The sequence below is a fragment of the Dama dama genome, chromosome 23 (genome assembly GCF_033118175.1).
Source record: "Dama dama isolate Ldn47 chromosome 23, ASM3311817v1, whole genome shotgun sequence".
In the NCBI taxonomy this organism is placed as follows: Eukaryota; Metazoa; Chordata; class Mammalia; order Artiodactyla; family Cervidae; genus Dama; species Dama dama.
In genome coordinates, this window is record NC_083703.1 from 77,863,675 (window position 1) to 77,876,314 (window position 12,640).

General features: G+C 58.2%; 1 long non-coding RNA gene across 2 annotated transcripts; it reads left to right on the top strand.

Annotated features, from left to right (window-relative positions):
* Positions 1-602: 602 nt before the first annotated feature.
* LOC133045207 (uncharacterized) lies at positions 603-7,050 on the top strand. 2 transcript variants are annotated; one of them, XR_009690146.1, is made up of 3 exons: positions 603-728; positions 3,722-3,822; positions 6,125-7,050. It is a non-coding gene; the product is annotated as an uncharacterized LOC133045207 (long non-coding RNA). The 2 variants fall into 2 exon arrangements; XR_009690145.1 differs by lacking the exon at positions 6,125-7,050 and adding an exon at positions 5,273-5,404.
* The last annotated feature ends 5,590 nt before the right edge of the window (positions 7,051-12,640 follow it).

Below are 12,640 nucleotides of genomic sequence, written 5' to 3' on the forward strand. Positions count from 1 at the left end.
ATGGGCCTGTCCAGGGACCCCACAAGGCCACCCCACCCCTCAGGAGCTCCATATCTCCAAAAGGACCAAGGCTTGGATTTCACGCCCATAAAATGCCTGAAATCAAAGCAGAGCTCACAACATGGAAGGTTTTGAAGTTGGCTCAGGACAGGGGGCATGAAATTCCCAGGGATTTGGCCCTTCTCTTGGGATCTACCATAAAGCAGGGTCTAGGGCCCGGGCAGAAGGGTGGTGGCTGGGCACCAAGGGGCACCTGGCATTTTTAGCAGCGATCTGAATTCCAACGATGGCTTAGTCATCCCACGTTTTAGAGAAGACAGCTGGGAAAACCCAGCTGAAAAGATCCCTTGGCTTGATGTTCGAGGCAGTGAGGGACCCCGTGGTGGAAGTGAGGTTCCGAACTGACAGTTCTGACCCCCGCTCTGACAACTTACTGTGTGACCTTGGACAAGCTGCTTAACCTCTCTGAACCTCAGTGTCCTCATCTGCCAAATAAGGGATGAAAACCGATCCCTCCCTCAACCGGTGGGGCGAGGGAGACCCCAGGGGCTTTATGTGACGTGCGGCCCAGCCCCTGGGGCGTGTTATTATTGTTTTTCCTAGTGACACAAACATTCACGTCTCCGGACTTCAGGATCTGCTGAGCCAGCCCGGTCATAGATATGATCTCACCGAATCTTCCGCCCCTTGGAGGTATGCTCCCTCGGCCACAGCTGCCGCTCAGAGAGGTAAGGACACTTGCCTGGGGGCACACAGCTGGTGCGATGTGATATAAACCCCAGTCCTGGCTGCAGAGCCCGTACTCTCAACCATTTCTCTCTGGGAAACAGGACAAGCTGAAGGAAAGAGAGACACCGCCCCAGCACGTCCACACAGGCTAGAGCAGAGTTTCTCTGAGCTGGTTACCCCGGACGCTGTGGCCTGGCTCACTGTCTGGGATGGGGGGCTGCTGTCCTGGCCACAGTAGGATGGTGGGATGGCTTCTACCCGTCAGATGCCAGTCACACCCGCTCCCCCGCCAGCTGCGACAATCCTAATGTGTCCAGATGTTGCCAAGGGTCCAGGGACGGGGTCACCCTGGTCTGAGAACTGGCTGGAGTGGGTGTGTTAAAATACTGGTGTGTTTCCTTCTGGATTTTTTCCCCTACATTCTCACACACACACACACACACACACACACACACACACACACACGGCATTCCTGGCTGCTCCTCAGATTCCAGGACCCCTGCACTCGTCTCGAGGGCCCCCCGCCCCCCGGGGTCAGGACTGTAGCAGCTGCAACTGATTTGCGGCCCGGCCACGGAGCAGAGCATCCTGAGGTGCTCAGACCCCCATTCGAGCCCCGGCAGCCAGCTGTGTATCTCGGGTCACTGACACCTCTCTCTGAGCCCCGGGGTGCGGCCCACGCCCTCCTCCTGCACCAGGGCTGGGCTGGCCTCCGGGAATTCAGGCTGTCCCCGGCGTCTGGTCAGGGCCACGGCTTTGTGACTCATCTGAACAGAGCTGTGGTAGGTGCAGAGACCCCCACACATGGCCCTTGCAGATTCAGTCTGGCCTGGTGGGTTGGAGTCTGCCTCCCTGGGCCTGCCTCACCCCAGCTCCCTGCTCTGCTGGGACTGAGGGTCTCATGGCTATAATTTCGCAGGAAGCACAGGCCTTGGGTATAAATGTCCCAGGACATCAGCCTGCTGGGCTTGGGCTGGAAGTGAGGAGGGAGGGGTAAGAGCACCCCCTGGGGCCGGGTTTGTGGTGGGGTTGGTGGGGGAACTCAGGGCTCTGAGTCACGGCCCGTGGTCAGGCTGGGGGCACTGAGGCTCCCGGGCCAGCAACCTGCCTGAGGTCACCCAGCATCGCTAGCCTCTCCTGCCACCTCAGGGGCCTTCAGGAAGGATGGGGGGAGTGGGGACACCGGGAACTGCAGCAGCTCGTGGACCCCCTCAGACAATCACTTAGACCTCAACTTCTTCTTCCATAAAATGGTAAGATAAGGTGTCCTTGCCTCGTAGGGCTGGGGGAGGTATTCCCATAAATGTGCCCAGCATGCAGAAAACTCGAGTCAAATCTTGACTGTTACTCTTTTGTTTTTAATTAAAAAAAAAAGATTTATCTGTTTATTTTTGGCCATGCGGGTCTTCACTGCTGCGTGGGCCTTTCTCCAGTCGTGGTGAGTGGCGGGGCTGCCCCTTGCTGTGGGGCTCAGTGGCTATGGTCCAGGGCTCCAAAGCACGGCTCCATAGTTATGGCACATGGGTCGGGTTGCCCTCCGCCTGTGGGATCTTGGATCGGGGATTGGACCTGCATCTCTTGTGTTGGCAGGTGGATTCTTTACCACTGAGTTGTGTCTATTATCCTTAATCCCCAGGCCACCTCTCTTTTTCCTGCCTGGGGGGCACAGAGGGAAAACTCTGGACCCTGACCCTGCTGGGTTCAGGTCCCAGCTCTTGTGGCTCACCCCAAGCTAGCAACTTAATCTCCCGGAGCCTCAGTGTCCCCATCTGTCAAATGGGGGCCCCAACCACACGGGAGGATGGGTGGGAAGGACGTGAGCTTGGGGGTGTGCGCTCAGGCCCTGTGAGTTATTCAGTCCATGCCGAGTCACTGGACCTGGCCAGCAGGTCGAGCAGCCGATCCTCTCCGTCGGGGGTGCCGGAGGCAGGCAGTTAGGGCAGTGTGACGGGTTCGAGGCCACGCTGGTCAGAGCTGAATCTCACTGAGTGGCTCAGAGCTGCGTGATCTGGGGCCAGTCCCTCGGGCCCTCTGGGCCTCAGGTTTATCCTGTTACCATCAGAAGACCCCGGGGCTGTGCGGCGGAGGGCTGAGTGAAACGCGGGGTCCAGTCCCGGGTCTGTTCTGAGCCTCACACGAGGCTATGCCCCCTGAAAGGCAAAGGGTGTCCTCGCCCAGGTGGGCTCCACCTGCAGGACGGGGACCTCGTCCCGCTTTGAAAGCCGCGGACAGGCCGCAGAGACTTCCCCATCTCCGTCTGTCCATGCTGACCGCCCCCGCCCCGCCCTGGGGAGCTCAGACGCAGGCCTTAGACTCCACTTCAGGGCCCCACACCTCCGGCTGTCCCGAGGCGGCTCCCTGCTCATCTGTGGACCTGCCAGCCTCCTCCATCCCTCCGTCTGAGGGTCTCAGGCGGACCACGGCCTAACACTCACACCCACCCCTGGACGCCCCCCACCAACCTGGCTGCTCCTGAGCCTTCCCCGGGGGCAGGAAAAGGCCATTTCCTGGGCTCGGACCAGGCCTGGGGGCCTCCTGGGTCCTCCACTCCCAAACCCCACATCCACCCCTGGAGCGAGCCCCGCGAGCCCCGTTGTCTGAAACATTCCACATCTCAGTGAATCTGAAAGGGGAGGAAAAAGATCCGAGAGGCGGACAATGGGAAAAAGCGCACATCCCCTGATCAGTGACACGCTGTCCGCGTCTGCCCGCTTCTCGCTTGCTCTCCGCGGAGCACCTGGGTTGGGGGTCTCCTCCTCTCCTCGCCACCTCCCCAACGGGGGTCTGCTTCCATCTCCTCTCCAGTGCCCTGTTCCACCCTTGTCCCCGCGGCCTGCAGGGACTCTGTGAACACCTGGGTCCCGCCCGTTCCTCCTCCACACAGCTTCTGCCTGCCTCGGGGGAAGGGGACTCTCGCCACGGCCCTGCACGCTCCTTGCCTTCTCTCCTGGAGCTCAAACCCCCCTCCACCCCCTCACCCACTCTCTTCCAGCCACACTGGACTCCTGGCGGTTTCTCCAATCAATAAAGCATGCTCCAGCCTCAGGGCCTTTGCAGCGGCTGTTTCCTCCACCAGAAAGACTCTTCTCCCAGGTGCCTACAAGACTTACTTCCGTACCTTTTTCAGGCCTGTATTCAAATGGCACCTTCTTGAATTTCAGGCCTTCCCTGACTGACTCCTATCACCAGCACCCCCTCTTCTTCTTTCGTGTCCTTCATAGAATTTATCACCAGCCCATATTCTACATAATTGAATTTTCCCTTGTTTATTGTTCCACCTTAACCGCATGCAGAAGGTCAGTTTCATGAGGGCAGGTGTTTCTGCCTAATTTATTCCCTGCTGTGGCCCCCGGGCCCAGGGCAGTGCCTGGCACACGGTGCAGTGCTGAGCTGAGTTGCTCGGTCGTGTCTGACTCCGTGTGACCCCATGGACCCTGCCAGGCTCCTCCGTCCATAGGGTTTTACAGACAAGACTACTGGAGTGGGTTGCCATTCCCTTCTCCAGGGGCTCTTCCCAGCGCAGGGCTCAGCCTCACATCTCTTAGGGCTCCTGCATTGGCAGGCGGGTTTTTTGTTTTTTTAACCGTTAGAGCCACCTGGGAAGGCCAGCTGACACTCGGCATGTGTGAAAAGTGCAAATCACTCAGCCGCGCCTGGCTCTTGGCCACCCCAGGGACCATACAGTCCATGGGATTCTCCAGGCCAGAACACTGGAGTGGGGAGCCGTTCCCTTCTCCAGGGGACCGACCCAACGCAGGGATGGAACCCAGGTCTCCCGCACTGCAGGCAGATTCTTTACCAGCCTGAGCCGCCAGGGAAGCCCAACAATGAGCAGATGCTCATTACACACTTGCTGAATGAATGAACCTGAAGAGAGGACGCTGACGTGTCCCTGGGTTACCTGGGAACTCCAGGGAGCCCTATGGTTCGCAGGCGCCCTGTGACTCTCGTGTGCCCTGTTCCCCGGAATCCACAGCTGGGGAGGCGTGTCCTCAGCGGGGGCTTGTGGGCAAGGGGTAGCCGAGGGTCCTGAGATTCCCAGAGTTGGGTGCTTTTCAGGGGCAGGGGAGACGTGGGGGCTCCTGGGTCTGGCTTCAGGCCTCTGACCACAGTGTCAAGTTTGTGGAGTGAGAGGGTGAGGAAGCCGCAGTGAGAACAGCGCGGCCGGAAGTGGCCGGCCCTGTCTTCTGGACTGAATTATCTGGGAAGAAAAATAATCACGTTCCCAAGAACCCACGGCCTGGGCGCCGGGAGGCAGCGCGGGGGCTGAGGGCGGGGGCAGAGCAGGTCTGGGTAGGTGGGCCCCGCCTGAGGCTCAGAAGGTCGAATTGTCAGCTCAGGGCAGCCCGAGGGGACAGGGTGCGGACTGGGGCTGGTGCAGAGGCCCCCAGACTGTGGGTGGCCGGGGCATGGCGGTAGGGTACGGCCTGTCGGGAGGGGAGACCTCTGCTCTAGGCTGGGGTGACCCTCGGGGAGGCCCCTCCTGCCCCTGGAGCTGGCTGAGCCTCACCTCATGCCCAGCCGTGTTCATTCCATCCCCCAGGCCCTGGTGGGGGCAACTGGCCAACACAGGGGACTGCTATGCTACAAGCCACGGATGACAGCCCTCCTTGGGAAGGTCCCAAGGCCCAGGCCCGGGGCGATGATGGTGATTGGTAGTCACAGCATAATAACAGCCCACACTGTGGTTCAGCCACTTTCTTGCGCTGTCCCGCTTAACCCTCACGTCACCTCATGAGGTGAGCATGCTCACTCTTCCTGCCACAGCGGCCCTCAAGGGCCTGGGGGGCTGCCTCCATCCCACTGCTCTCTCCTACCACCAGTACCCTCGCATACTCGCATCCAGCTGCACCGACTTCCTTGCTGCTCCTCGGTCCCACCAAGCTCACGCCTGCCTCAGGACCTTTGCACCTGCTGTTCCCGCTACCCACTCTTTCTCCGATGAGCACTTAGCTCAGATGTCATTCCTTAGAGGTCGTCTCGACCACCCATCTAAAGCAGTTCCCACCCTTCCTCCTTTCTACCACGTCAGCTCACTGTACTGTTCTTTTTTTTCTAAAAAGATTGTTTATTTTTGGCTGTGTTGGGTCTTGGCTGCTGTGTCCGGGCTTTCTCTAATTGCAGCAAGCAGAGGCTGCTCTCTAGTTGCGGGGCACAGGCTGATCCCTGGGGTGGCTTCTCTCGTGGCGGAGCACAAGCTCTGGCGCCTGGGCTTAACTGCCCCATGGCATGTGGGCTCCTCCTACACCAGGGATCCAACCCGCGTCCCCTGCATTGGCAGGTGGATTCTCAACCACCGGCCCACCAGGGGATTCCCTCACAGTCCTGTTCTTATTGCCCTGATTGTGAACTTATCTTGTTGATTCATCATTTCTTTACTCTCTGTCTCCCATAGCTGGAATGACAGCAGAGACTTTTCTGTCCATTTCTGCATTCCCCGTGCCTGGCACAAAGGAGACCTTCGAAGACTTTCACGTAGCTGTCGGATGAGCAAGACAGACAGACAGATGTCCATTCTCTGTGTGCTGCTCATGACTGGATGGCCGAAAGACCGCATTTCGTCTAGGCTGGACCCCAGCCCAGGGCAAAGGTGGGATGGGGGCTACAGAAGTGTAGCCCCCAGATCACTGTCTTCCTCTGGGGACAGGCCTGATGTTCCCAGAACCTCCTGCCAAAACTCGACCCAGGGAAGTCAGATACCGGCTCATTTCCCTCCCCAACCCCACTCCTGGACCAGCCACGTGGACTCTGGACAGTTTCTAGGCTGCAGAAAAGGGGGCTCAAGCCAGATTGGGAAAGGACATCTGGGACTGCACAGGGTCTCTCCAGCCAGAGATGGCCCTGGACAATTCCCAGCCAGGCTGAATATGAGGCTGGAGTGTGGGGAGACGCTGAAACCAGGACAGAAGCAGCTGGATTCGGGCGAATCCTGGGTCTGCTCATCCACTCACTCATCAAGCGTTGCCCGCCCTGGTGCCCAGCCCGGGGCGTGGTGCAGCACACCCATGTGCCCACTGATCCATCGGTGCAGAGTGTCTGCTATGTGCTAGGCACCCAGAACGCTTCCCTGACTACGTGACATGCCTCTTCCCACCCCAGGGCCCTTGCTCTGTGCTTCTCTTCACTCAGACCTGTCCACCCTGCCGAGTTCTGGGCATGGAACTTCTTCCACACATTTGAAGAAGTTACCTCCGCAGAAAGGCCCTCCCTGCCCAGGGTGGCCTTCCCATCTTGTTCTCTTGCTGGGGTGTTTCAGGTATGCGCTTAATACTTTGAAACGACTTTGTAAATTCACCCCGTCTGTTTTGTCTCAATTCCACCCTCAGCTCCAAAGGCGGCGGAGTTTAGTTTGCTTCGTCCTCTGCTGTGACTCCCGTATAGAGAAAGAGCTCAATCAATGTTTGTTGAACAAATGAATGCACAAACCAATGAGGAAAGCTCAGGGATAGGGTTTGGTTCCTAACCCAGGGGGAGGTGGTGACCTGTAATCTGAGGCCTGGGGGAGGGGGAGGGGGTGGGCTGGTGAAGACAGGAGGAGACATGGTTTTGTCTCAAAATGCCTTTCTCCAAGGGAGGGTTAAAAGGTAGCTCAGAGGTGGTAAGGTGATTAAAATGTTAAAAGCCTTTAATCCATTGACACCATGAAAGCTGAGATATTTTACTAAATCTTGATGTCTGGCTTCTTTCTCAAAAGACGGAAAGATATGGCCATCCTGAGCTCTCATTCCAGAGGCAAGAAGGTCAATTTCCCAGCTTGTAACGTCAGCCCCTTGAAGCCTTTGAGTTTGTGACCCCTGAAGCCAGAGGCTGCCTTGGCATCGCTGCAGGACCCCACCGCGAACACCCGGGCTGGGCGACCTTGGGCACGCCTTCTGGGTCCTAGGTTCGTCCTCAGTAACAGTGGGCTGGTAGCGCAGGTGCGCTGGTCCTCCAGGTGTGGGGCTGGGGGTGAACGCGCGCCAAATGCACACGCCCAGATGCCTGCGAGGCCGCTGAGAAGTGGTCCTTCCTGCCCCGCCCTCCAGGCCGCCGTCTGCAGCTCGCGAGCGCCCTCTGCTGGCCCAGAGCGGGGGCGCGGCCCTGAGCCCCAACCTGGAGCCCTGGGGCCTGCAGACCTGGAGAGTTTGTCTCTGGAGCAACAGGGTGATTTCACAGTGGCTTAAAGGGCTTGTCGTGTGCCGAGGACCGTGAACATCTCACGGCACGTAAAACGTTACGTAATGCTCAGCACAGTCCCGCGAGGAGGATGTAGAGAGGCCAAGGGCTCTGCCCAGAGCCACACAGCCATAGGTGGCCTGATTCTGTGCTGAGACTCCAGGTTGTGTGCTGAGATCTGCGGACAGAGAGCTGACACGCGGGCCTCTCCTCCGCTCACCCACCCGTGTCTTCACCAGCTTTACCTGGAGCTGGCAGACTCCTCACTGGGCCGGTCCCTCTGTTCGCCCGCCCAGTTAGCCCACAGCCCCTCCTTCACTCCGCGAGTTCTCGGAGGAGTCGCCGGGACCCGGCCCTCATCACTGTCCTGGGCCTGGAGAGGAAGGCGAGGCCCCGCTCTGGAGAAGGATTCCTGAGCTCGCGGAAACCTCAGGGTGTCCCGGGGACCGCTTTCGGCGCTGGAGGCAGAGATGGGGATGAGCCAGCCAGGTGAGCACCCACCTGCATGATGCGTTTCCAGAGAGGGAAGGAGGAGTCAGTAACCCAGTAAGTCAGCGTGTTAGGCGTGAATACTTCTTGCCAGGAACAGAACAGCATCGGCTAAATGAGGACAGCCAGCCCGGAGTGGCTGATCTAGAGGGGCCCGGGCTCTCTCCGGGGCGCGTTCCGTGCTGCTTGTGGTGGGAGCCCGCCCCATGGAGACGAGGAAGCGAGTCCGAGGCCAGGGCACCAGACGGGCATGAGGTGGCCGCGTTTCGCCTGGGGGTGATGGGCAGAGAGCCCAGGGAGGTGGCACTTGGGGCAGGGGGGTGGGGACATGAGAACTGGCTTGGGGAAGCAAGAGGTTTCTGAAGTGGCAACCTGGGGGCCGGCGGGCTGGCGCACGGTCTACGCGTCTTGAAGCCCCCGGGCGAGGTGGGTCAGAGCACGGAACGCAGGCCAGCGTCACCCAGCCCGGCCCCGTGCGGTGTCTGGAAGCCACCAGGCCGGCCACCTGCCTGTCTTCCTCCCACTCGACCCTGAGGCGGACAGGCCTCGAGGAGGGACGGAAAACGTGCCCCGCGGACCACCGGGAAGGGTTTCTGATCCGAGCTCCTTGCATCACAAGGGCCCGCGGTGGCTGATGAGGACGGCCACCCATCGATCGGCTGCCCCCGCCGCCAAGCCACACAAGAGCCATCTGTTTATGCTTCAGATGACCGTCTCAGACGGCGAGGATGCCTGTGTGTGAGGCACTCTCACAAATCGGGAGGGAAAAGGAACAAAGATGAGGTAATTGAGAGGGATAAAAGGGCCTCTCAGCTTGAGAAAAGGTACTCAGCGTCACACATGAGGAAATGCACCGGAAGCCATGAAATACCACAATTCAGCCCAAGGATGGGCGGGCAAGGACGTCTGAGCACAGATAGAGGGAAGGGAATGGAAGGAACCATCCTGCGCTGTTGGTGGGAAGGTGAGTTTGGTACTTCTTCGTTTGGAGGCAGTTTGAAAATGACAAGGTTAAAACTGTCCATGTCCTTGGCCAGAGAAGTCTGGTCCTAGGCATCCCCTCGGCGGGGCGCACTCACCTTTGCACTGAGGCTGCTGGGCCGGGCGGAACGGCGGGGATGACCTCAGGTCTCCAGTGAGGCCCTGGTCCCGGGGTGGCACGCGGCGTACTGGGCGCTCAGCAGCTGTCCAGGGGCCTTGAAAGGCCCTGCTGGTGAAAGACGTGTCTGGGGGAAGAGTGGGCTGGAGGCCACATGCCCAGTTATGCTAACCGGGAAAAAAATAAAGCAAACATAGGGAGGGAGATGGGGAGTGGGTCACGGCTTGCGTATGCATGCTTGACCTCGGAAGGACGAGCCGTGCTCCGGGCCTCGCCTTGAGGGGCTGGGTCGGGAGCCAGAGGGAACCTCACCTTCCGTGCTGTCCCCTGTTACTGTTTGAAGCACTGTCTAGGTTCCTGTATAGTCTGTCTTTGGTGAAAATAAAAATGGGGCCTCCAGCCCAGATTTGTCATCACTAGTGTAAGGGGCAGGGTAATTTTTTAGCAAGGGAGCTGGTGTGGTCTCTGTCCTTCACTGCTGGGGTGGCCGCCACCTCTGTGCTTATCACCTCGGATAAGGTACGCTGTGCCTCTTGTGCTAAGTCGCTTCAGCTGTTTCCGACTCTGCGACCTGTGGACTTAGCCCGCCAGGCTCCTCCGTCCGTGGGATTCTCCAGGCAAGAACACTGGCGTGGGTTGCCATGCCCTCCTCCAGGCGATCGTCCCGACCCAGGGATCAAACCCAAGTCTCCAGCGTCTCCTGCCTTGGCAAGTGGGTTCTTTACCACCAGCACCACCTGGGAAGTTCCAAGTACATACTTTGGCTGGGCCTTGAACTTGCGTCTCCCTTGTGGGAGGCAAGAGTTCTACCACTGAACCGTCAATACCTTGCAGACAAGACACTCTACTTCCCGTCAAACCTAAAATGTTCACTTTTTAACATCATAACATTTTTGGAACTGGGACATTCCTTAAATCAGTGGCATCATGCCTTTATAACTGGCAGCGTTTTTTTCTTGGTAGTGCATAAAATAATGGTGCATCTCACAAAGGACAGGATCTCAGACTCAATGAAATGTGGGTCTGTTTCCTGGGGACCCTGCGGCCACCCTGTTACTCGGCACCTTCCACCTGGGCCACAGGGGTCCTGCCCACGCTCTGAGGACCCATCACATGCCCCTGGGTAGGGGGCAGGCCTCCCAGGGGCCAAAGGCCACCAAGATGACAATCTGGGGAGAAGGTACTGCAGTTGATAGAGCTTTACGTCCTGAGGCCTCAACTGCGGCCAGTGAGCTGCGATTGTGCTCCTGTTCTACGCAGGAATGAAAAAAATGTGTCTGACACACTGTTGGGAGATCTCGCATAAAAATCTGTATCAGAAAAATTACGTCTAAAATTAACATAATACTGTAAATCAACTATACTTAAAAAAAAATCTGGCATTCACCGAGCCCACATTCCCAGCACGTCAGACCCACACCAGAGCCCCCCAGACGTGGCCAGTGCCTTCCAGCGCCTTCCAGTGCCTGTGAGGCTGGCGCTGCGTGCTAAGTCCTCCCTTCTTGCAAGGCTGCCTGAAGCCACTGTGCCGGCAGCAGGTAACTTCATGGAGCCCCCAGGAGGAGGCCTTTGGGGGTACATCCAGTTGTCACCCCCATAGCCCAGAGCCACGTGCGGCCCACACAGCCCACCCTAGCCTCTTCCTCCTCTCAAATGGAAAGCAGAGATGCTCTCACAAGCTGCCCTTCCTCAGAACATTCTCTGCTCGAATCCTTGACGTCAAGACTGAGTCCTTCGCAGGGTTCTGTGGAGCAGGTGCAGGCCAGGGAAGGGCCGAGGACCGAGTGTCTACTTGGCCACGCGGGTGAGGGGGTGGGAAGGGCAAGAGGCCAGCGGGGACTGGCTGGCCGCCAGCCAGAGGGGCGGGCCCTCGGCAGGGCCGGGGCTGACCCGACACCACCCTTGCTGCTGCTCCACAGCCGGACACAGCTGGGCGCCGGTGCCCCCCACCCACCCCCACCCAGGGGCCCCAGAGTGATCTCAGCAGAGGAGCTCAAGGGCGCTGCCCTCCCCACAAGGCCGTGGGGCGGGGCCCGCTAAAGTGCTCTCTGCACCTCAAAAGAGCACTTCCTCTCTGCCCTACGTGTAGGCCTTAAGCTTGAGACCACCTGTGAATGCACCAGTCAAGACGAGGAGCAAACCGCACGACTGTGGGACGTAACCACAGACCAAAGACTGGAGGTTGTCACAGGAGGTCCCAGGTGAGTCCCGAAGTTCTAGGCCCAGTTCCCCGTAGCCACCAAGGTACCAGGTGCGGAGTCTCCACTTTCCTGCCTGGAGGTCACCGCACTTATAGACTTGGCCCTGAATCTGCTTCGGGGCGTCCCGGCGGAGTTCTGAAGCAGTTTCAGAAGCTCCCCTCCTCTACCCGTTGTGAGCTGACTGAGGGTGAGGAGCCCACAGATGTCCCTGGCCCGGCCCCCTTTCAGGGGAGCTTGAGGCAGCAGCTCACTCCAGAGGACCGACCCATGAGGACCTTCAGCAGAAAGTCTGGCAGCCTTTTCTGGAAGGTGGCCTGCTGTGAACCCAACTTCCTCCAAGCAGTCAGCCTGTGACGTCTGCTCTGGTCCCAAGAACGACCTGGCTCCTGGCACAGACACCTGGGTGGTGCCTGCTGGTGGTCGGGACCACGGCAGGGAGTGCAAATCCTGAGTCAAGATGGCCAGGGACACGTCCTCACCCCTCACACAGTAGACGGCAGACACACTGTCCATCTGCGCAAAATTCTTGTTTCAAATGTTAGAAACACATGGGAAAATTGGGTTCTTCTTTTCCAGCCAACAGACAACTAAATCCAGCTACTAAGTACTAATAACTGTTACTAGCGGAGACTTAATAGCTTGAGTGTCACACAGCAACATTTTAAATCTAAAGGAAGATCCCACCCCTCTTTTGCTTGTTTTTTAAGACAGGGGTTGGCAAACTATGGTCCATGGGCCAGATCCGGTCCACTGCCCAGTTCTGCTTGGCCCCTCAAAAGAGGAACGATCTCTACAGAGGAACATCTACAATTGATCTGGTAACGGAATATTAAGTTTGAATCCCAAGTACATGTTATTCCCCTAAAAAATCATTCCATTCTTCTCAGTGTATCTGTTAACATTACAAAGAACTGTACTCAATGATGATGTTTTCAATTTCATCCAAAAATTGTGGAAATTTTGTTTT